Source organism: Festucalex cinctus, chromosome 17, assembly GCF_051991245.1.
Source record: "Festucalex cinctus isolate MCC-2025b chromosome 17, RoL_Fcin_1.0, whole genome shotgun sequence".
Taxonomy (NCBI): Eukaryota; Metazoa; Chordata; class Actinopteri; order Syngnathiformes; family Syngnathidae; genus Festucalex; species Festucalex cinctus.
Genome location: NC_135427.1, coordinates 7,967,780 through 7,976,596, shown reverse-complemented (window position 1 = coordinate 7,976,596; position 8,817 = coordinate 7,967,780). Strand labels below are relative to the sequence as shown.

The following is an 8,817-nucleotide window of genomic DNA, read 5'->3' as shown; positions in this document are numbered from 1 at the left end:
GGATTTTTGATGTCTGTAAACCTCTGTTTATTTTATTTTATGTTTTTTACCGCAACAAACATTTTTGTAACCTTGCTCTCGCAAAATGAATTCTCGCGGTATGTGTGAGTTCTTGTTCCGCCTCCGCAGATAAGGGCCGTTCCCGGACCAATCACAGAGCGACATTGTGTTTGGGGGGCGGGATATGCAACTGTGACGAAACCAGGAAGCCAGCGCCGACAGCCGGAACTAATAAACAAACTTAACATGGACGCCAGCGCCGACGCCGGAGCGAATAAACAAACAACATGGACGAATGGACGCTGCAATTACGGTAATTATGTTCTCACTGTTTCCTTGTTGAACATCGAGGGGCGCTTCGTGCATTTCTAGCTGGTAAGATGTTCGCGTTTTCATGTTTTCACCCCCTTCGACATGAACGGAGATGACATTTTGAAAGTTTCACCCGTTGGCCGTGATTGGTTAAAACAAACGCGGAGAATGTCGTATCGTCCAGTCAGCTCGAATTATTGTACAAAATGTCCTCCTGCCCTTTCCCGACGAAATTACGAGGGAGCGGTCTGGCTGTTGCCAGGTTAGCATTTTTGGGTAATACCCTGAAAGATAACAAGGCCACAGATGAAAGGCAAAAAGGGAAGGACGATAAGAGAGAAGCTTCTGAAGCAACGCGATCATCATGCGAAGCCAAGTATGTCTCCTTGAATCGTTGGCTCCTCAGATGTAAACACAAAACACCAGCTGCCACACAAGCACAGTAAATCCAACACTCCATGTCCTAAACTGACTTTCACACGCGTCCTCCTCGACGGGAACTGCTGATGAGAGCGTGAGCCAATTTGTCAATGTTCTCATTGCTGTGGATGTGAAAGTGAATGTCGACGATTGCAACACAAACAAAGAGCACTAATTGAACACAAGATGAACATTCTGGAAAGACATAAAACTGTAACGAAGGCTGGGAGAAGTCTCCTGTTTGCAAATACTTCCTTCGAATCAAAGTCTGAATGAATAATCTGAACAATTCTATTCAATGACCAAAGAAAGCGATTACAAGAACATTCTTTGAATCTTCTATTTGATAATTTTATAATAATTACAAGTTTTTACTCAAGCAAATATCTGTGAAAATAGTTTTAAATGTGATTAATTGCATTTAATTACGGAATAATTGTATAATGAATTAGATTTAAAAAATCGTAATTGTTTAACAGCTATATATATATATTAGGGGTGTCAAAATTAGTGTGTTAATTTTTAGCTTAAAGTTCCTTTAATGCCACTTTTTTTTTTTTATTATTATTACTTGGAAAGCCATGTCAAAATTTAGCAGTAATAAATTCAATAATAATGCATATATTTGTGGGGACTGGGGTCAAGTTGTATTTTACAATTTTATAAATGTGCAGCATGTCACAAGTTACTTCATGTTAAAGATTAGATAGCTCTTAATATGAAAAGAAAAAATGCACTGAGCTGTCACCAACATCTTACAATTGCAATTATGCCATCTAGTGGCAGAAAAAAAATGACTTCAACACAAATCAATCTCACATTTTTTTTTTTACTCAATTTTATGAATTATGAAATTACTGCATCAATGAGTAAAAAATGCATCCACATTTCTATTAGTTTATTTTTTTTCCCACTTTTATATTAACCGAGAGTATGAAAAGTTTGTAAAAAAAATATTTGATTGTACATTTTGTTGTATTTAGAATAGATTAAAAAAAATGTAAGAACTATTATTCGGCTGCAATTCTCCGAAGCTGAAAGTTTGAACTAACTTACCAGCTCGCAGAACGCGGTCGACGCTCCTCGTCAATCTCAACTGCAGACACGTGACCTTTCACCTTCGATTAACTTCTGAGGGTGACCTGAGGAGTGGAAGACATATTGTGGCATTTCCTCATTTTAAGCCCACAAAACATCTGCCAAACATTGAAAAATCACTGATCAAATGGTGCTAAGGAACCGCATTAGTTAGCACAAAAATGGGCCTCCCAAATGTTGTGACATGCTGTAAAAAATAATAATAATAATAATAAAATAAAAAAGATGAAATTATGACCGCCATAACAGCACATTCTGGGCACATTCTGTTTTTTGTGTTGCAATCGTGCAAGTGTCCTGTCAAATTTCACCATTTCAATAAACAAGACACGAATCTTGTCTGTGTTTACGGCTGCCAAAGATTACAGCGACAGTCCGGCCGACCGCTGTTGCGCTTTCCGTGCATGTGTGTGCGTGTGTGACCGCACTGAACCTGCGACAATGGCTGTGTGCCATTCCAGCCACTCTTGTGTCCGAGATCCTGAGTGGAACACAAAGCCGGCTTTCTTTCTGCCCTCGCTGTTGTATCAGTGCTGCCTGACTGCATGCGTTAGCAGCAGCCTCAGCAAACACGCACACACACACACACATACTGGGGGAAGTGACATTCCCGTTTCCTGTCAGGCAGCTGGATGTTTGTTGTGAGTCAAATGATGCACTATTTTGACGAACACGATTGGTCGGGTGCCGAACAAATTGCCCAAATCAAGCCTTTGTGAGCGTTTTCAATGCGACGTAAGCCGAGTAGAAACAGCCGGCCCGTTAAACTGTCGATTAGCGTGCGCGTTGCCATGGCAGCGGTTTTTATCGGTTCAATTCACGCGTTCAAAGACGAGCGAGCGTTAGTAGATACCAAAAAAGGACGTTTTCACTTTAACGCCGTTGACGAGAGGTGCGATTGTGGTCGTTTGGTGATGTTTGGTGAATGAATTTGATAACATTATTTTTCATTTACAATTAACTCATTCACTCGCCGCCATTTTCACATTTCGCAATCCCGTTCGCTTCCGGCTGTTTTACTGGATTTTGACTGATTTTGCAAGGCCCGCAGAATATTGTGTTCTATTGCTATAAAAGCATGGAAACTATCAAAAGAAAGATTAAAGTCTCTTCTTTCATCAGGAAAAAAAAAAAAGTATGTTTCTAACTGTTTCCGTTTTGCAGCAATTAGCATTAGAAGAGAGCTAAGTTTCATCAGTTTTCACAAATCTATTGAAAATTGTTAGTAATTTAGCTTTTTTTTTTTCTAGATGGCCCTGGTTGATCTCCTTTGCTCTGCTGCCACCTGCTGGCCGTTTGTGTAATAACTACCATTTCTGCAACCGTTCTTTGCAGTTGAGAGGCTGCATCAAAGCCTTCTGTATAAAAAATAATAAAAAAGTATAAATACGTCTTTGGGACACTTAACATTAAAAGAAAAACGTATTTATACGTTGCTGGGAGTAAATGAGTTAATACCTTTCAAAACTCATTTTTACACTTGCTGTAGATTGAAGATGACATCACCTGTGCTGGGGAAGTAGCTAACGACCAATCATGGCTCAGCTGTTTTCTGGGTTTGGTCAGCAAACTGAGCCCTGATTGGTCGTCAACGGCAAAGTGGAAAATTGTTCTTAAAGGTATTAATTGTACCTGAAACATAATGAAGTTATCAAATTCATTGTGGACAAATTATGAATTTTTTACTGCTGAAATGAGTGAAGTATCTTTAATAAATCCCACCACTGTTTTCTTTTTTTAAGCAGGTCAGCGGGCTCCTCCACCATGTTGGTGACACTGTTAAAAAACAAACAAACAAAAAACAAAAAAACAATTGTATTTTCTGTCCTAAAACATTCAAGTTGGACACACTTTAACGTGTTTTTGGCAACAACGTTAGCATATAGCATCTATATTGTTTACAAAAGTAAAACTTAACGTTTCATGTAATTGGCCAACTTAAAAAGTGAGACAAGTTTGTCGCCTTTGAAATTTTGAGTTCACCCATGACAGTGTACCAGAATCGTGATGCTAGTTCTAATCATGTGTTAGCATTAAGCTAGCAGACGTTTGCTAGGTAATGCACGATGTGGAATTGTGTTTGCTGTATGTAATTTTTGGGGGTATAAATTCCAACTGGGAGTGGAAGTTTGCTGCCAAGTTTTTTTTGGTTGTAAAAAAAAAAAAACATGCTTGGCTTGTATATCGAAAAATACTTGAAGGCATAACTGTAGCACATCCCTTCACCCAGTTAGCTTGACATTCATGTGTCCCCAGCAGAAACAGAATTTCAAGCCAGCTCGGTCTTGTCTAAAGTAAGTCCGCCTCCCTCCTGACAAGGGCAGATTGGAAAGCGTCAAATTAGATTTCCAAAAAGTGAAGGCACACAAAAGTGTCCAATAAAAGCCATTTTACAGGTGAACGAGCAGCTTGTTACGCGGCAAAAACATTCTCGCGCTCTCAGTCCACGAAGGCAGCCGTTCTTTTGTGAAACGACGGCCCGCTTCCGAAATATGACTTACTGTGTCCTGTATATGATGTGACTCAATGTGCTCTTATAGCTTCGTCTGCTTAGCATCAAACACATTTTTCTGCACTGATGTCTGTGAGGCGGATCGACGCTCGCAGCCATTATGAAACATTCATGATTCCCGCAGGGGGGGGGGGGGGGGGGGGAATTTGACTGTTTGAGAGCAAGCACTGCAAATTGGTTGTACACAACACGACACGAACGCTTAGACGAAATAGAACAATAGTGTACGTACTGTATATAAACAGTAATGGGAGAAATAAATTCAGCGGCAATATTTGGGTGTAATACGTTGCCCTGGTAGTACCCACATCCAGTAGCTTGTTTGTTTATTGGCTTTTTGTGGTCTCTAACTTGATTGCAATTGAGCCATTTTACAGGAAGTTGCAATATAACATAATAATAATAATATAAGTCTTCCATCTGTTACATCATCATTTCCCATGCCTGGATTTTTACATTGCAGGTCCAAATTCCAATTGAATGCCTATTTAGGTGGCAATTTTTTTTGTAATCGTCTACAATCTCTCAAGAGTTATGATGGTAGTACATTAATAGGCATATTTGTTTTGACTTTTGATATTTAACACAAGCTAGCTAGCACAAGCTAGCTTGTTTGATTTCTCCAAGCTAGCTAGCACAAGCTAGCTTGTTTGATTTCTCCAAGCTAGCTAGCACAAGCTAGCTTGTTTGATTTCTTCAAGCTAGCTAGCACAAGCTAGCTTGTTTGATTTCTCTATCTTTGTGGCATTTTTCACTTGTGTTTTTTTTTAAATATAGATTAACAGCACAACGTATTTAAATGAATTGTTGTCATTACTGTGGAATAGCCATTCAGTTTTGTTTTTAATCGCGCTAATTACTGTTAGCTCGCACACTGCGCAGGTTGCCTAATAACCTCAAAAATTACATGTTCTAAGTACCACCTAATTTTCGCCATTTCTTTCAAATTGGCAAAAACGTGACAATTAGCATTTCCTTCCGCTTCAGGTGACCGGGCCAAAACACCTGTAAATATTCAATTGTGGTCATTAAAAAAAAATAAAAATAATAATAATAAGATAACAATTTAATACAAACTGTAAGAGGTGAACATCCACAACGTTGGGAAGTTTAATTTCATTAAAAAAAAAAAAAAAAAAGAATCGAAGTAGAATTGTCCAATCAGATTTCACCTTCTAGGGAGCGTAACGGTCGCATGTGAGCCGAATGTGATGCACATGTGCTCTTCATAGTGCTGATCCCGCACGCTGGCACAGTGCCTGACTTCCTTTTCACTCGTCCTGTTTCTCTCTCTCTCTCTCTCTCTCTTTCTCCATCACTCAAAAATGACAAAAGAAACTGTCTCCGTTTGATGACATCATTGCGTCTTCAAACATGTGATCGATCCATTATGGATCAGGTTCCCCTCGGCTTCCAGTTGACCAGGAAAAACATCTGACCCCACAATGTGGTCATTGTGGGTCAGATGATTTTCCTGATTTTCCTCTTTGAATCAATGACGTCACCTGTTCAAAGAACGATGTCATGATTGGCAGTCAGGACACACACGAGAGACACTAAAGCCAGGCGTGACGCAACGGGCCGGTCCCGCAACCCGAATGGCGTCACAGAGTGGACGGCAAATCATCTGCGGCGACTCTATCTACTGTACGGCCGGCTAATCACAGATTGACCTACATCGAGCGCATTTACGATAGCGTGACGCTCAAAGAGCCGCTTCCTTCCCGAGAGCCGAGTTATGTAACGGCGTCTCGCTGGCGTCGATAGTATCCAAAAATGGATGAGAAAACTGCTAATTATCTGTCTGCTTATGTTGCCATGGTTATTTATCATTCATCACCACTCTAAATATTTACCCTGATGATTTGCTACATTTGATTGAATTTAAATGGTCTATTTGCAAAATAAATGAAGGCTTCCTGGCATTTTAAAAGGAAAGCTAACATTTTTGTAAATATTTTATTGTACCTTTTCATGAGAAAACACAAAGTATTCATATTTACTTATTTACAAGAATATAGTGACAGTTCTTGCTCATATTTTACTTTTTATATACTAGTTCACATTTGAACACAAATTTAATATATTTTAATAGTAGTGAAATTTTGCAACAAGCAACATATGTATAAACAGAATAAATTTACCATAAGTTTAAAAAAAAAAAAAAAGTGGTTCGGGACTCATAGAACCGTAGTTTTGTTTACTTTATTACAAAATACTCAATGACCTTTTTTTTTTTATTTTATTTTATTTTTATTTTTATTTTTTTTAGCTTGGGTTTAGCTGCTAAAACTAATTTAGCCTTTAGCACTCAAATATTCCACTTTTTAAAAAAAATTAAACAAAACAAAAATAAAGCTAAAGCTGAATTTGAAAAATCAAAAATAAATAAATAAATAAATAAATAAGCAACTCAATAAAAAATCCAAAACTATGAATAACCCCTGGTGGAACCGGTTGAACGTTTTCATTTCATGTTTGAATAGATGATGTCGCTTCTTACAAATAGAGCTCCCAAAATCCTTTTGATAATTTCAAAAGATGACAATTTACCCAGACCTGTGAATTTGACAAACTTTGATCATACTATAACAAATTTAGGCTCAGTCTAAAGATGTTCAACAAAGTAAATCCCGTATACAATGAATGGCATGAATCTTGTTTCTTGCTCGTTCCAATAAACAACTTGTAATTTCAACTGCCCTTTTGCCCCCATTAGAGGGAATACGGTAAACATCATACATAAAAGACAATATGGCACAGATGATTATGCATGTTTACAGCAAGATCGTCATATTGGGAGCTCTGTATTTTTTATTTTTTTTTCCCTTACCTGTTGCTAAAAAAGAGGAAGTCAACTCGAAAAATGTCTTTCCAATAAAGATATTCTTTTCAGTATTTGGATTAATACTGTATTGCAAAAAATTCACCCATTTTTAGTCATCTCAAGGGCGGCCATTTTGTCACTTGCTGTTGACTGAAAATGACCTCACAAGTGTGATCACGTGACATTCACAAGCTGAACCGGGATTGGTTGTCACCCTGAGCCCTGCGCAACTGTGACGTCATTTTCCCTGGACAGCAAGTGGCAAAATGGCCGCCCTTATGAGATGGCTAAAAACAGGTGGGTTGTGCTGCTTAACTCACAACTCATTAACTCCACAAATGTAGCCTAATATTAATCAAAATGTCACGTTTAGACTTGTAAAGGTGTTGATTGTGGAAATAAAACTGCAACTCATTTCTTGACGAGATAATATTGCGGCAAATCTTCACTTTGAAAGAACACGCGCTGAGAGGGGACATTTGCTTCTGCGTAATGAAAGTCTTTAGACAACGTTATGAATGTTAATTAGTAATGTTGAATAACTATCAGAATCAAACTAGTAGCCCTTAGCACTAATCCGCTCTCATCTTTGATTGGTGACCCTTGACCTATGAGCGACTGGGAACTAAGTTGAGGTGAATACATACAGCAAATGAATGATGTTCCGATTGATGTTCCCCTGCAGGACCGGTGATGTCATCCATGTAAGCTGAGGACGCTGAAGGCCTCATCTCCTGCTTTTTAGTGGGCCATGATGACATCTAGTGGTCACAACAACAACAAAAAAAACACCCAAACTGGCTTTTTTCTTCTCTGGGGAGTGAAAAATCAATTTGTGATTGGAAATGTGAAGCGTGAAGAATCCTGCAGTTTCTTTTGCCCGTGACATCACCGTGATGAAAGTGACCCGACAAGCCGCACAAGGCAACACAAAGCTTTACGGATGTCACCGCCAAAGCGCCGCACGGCATCAAAAGACAAAAGGTGCCTCAATGAGGTCACAAGATAAGGCCTCATGAGGCGTGCCAATGTATCTACTAGCCAGTTAACTTTTTATTAAAATCCAAATTTTGTAGTAATTTTCCAATGTTTACACGGGAGCTTGAGTCTGTTTCCGCCACAGAAAAGGTCACAAGGCGAATATTGAAACTGAAATTGTCAAATCTGCACCTGTAACTTAATAAATAACAAATACACAAATTTTTAATATTTGGGTATGCTATTTTTAAATTATTTGGACTTCATAATTTGACACAAATATTGTCATGATGATGATTATAATGTTGAAACCATTCTTTATTGATGCTTCAAAATTCTAAGATGCCACAAAATTGTTGTTGAATCCTGAAAACGTTCACCTCCAGGCTGTAACTTGTGCTCATTTAATATCCATGACGTATAAATAACTAGGGCTGTCAAAATTAAACTTTCTGATTTACTTATTAAATGCTTGTCGAATTCTAAAGCAATTTGCGCACTTTGCTGAGCCAAATTCATAATAGCATATTAGCGGTACGCCTTTGGTGTATCATCTCAGAGCAAAATTCCCTGCTCAATCGACATCCACGGGGGCCTTGCAAAAATGTATAGGAAGGCTTTTATTATGTAAAAATAAATAAATAAAATCACCATGTCTTTTTTTTTTTCT

General features: G+C 38.4%; 1 protein-coding gene and 1 long non-coding RNA gene across 2 annotated transcripts in view; one reads left to right on the top strand and one right to left on the bottom strand.

Annotated features, from left to right (window-relative positions):
- foxj1b (forkhead box J1b) overlaps positions 1–8,064 on the bottom strand; it is a 32,246-nt gene extending 24,182 nt beyond the window's left edge. Inside the window, exons 1-2 of the mRNA XM_077502174.1 lie at positions 7,817–8,064; positions 1,789–1,874 (exon numbers count right to left, since the gene is read on the bottom strand). The gene's annotated coding sequence lies outside the window, so the exon portion shown is untranslated. The remainder of the gene's footprint in view (positions 1–1,788; positions 1,875–7,816) is intronic.
- Positions 48–8,369, top strand: LOC144004724 (uncharacterized). Its single transcript, XR_013279433.1, has 2 exons — positions 48–313; positions 7,855–8,369. It is a non-coding gene; the product is annotated as an uncharacterized LOC144004724 (long non-coding RNA).
- Positions 8,370–8,817: the final 448 nt, after the last annotated feature.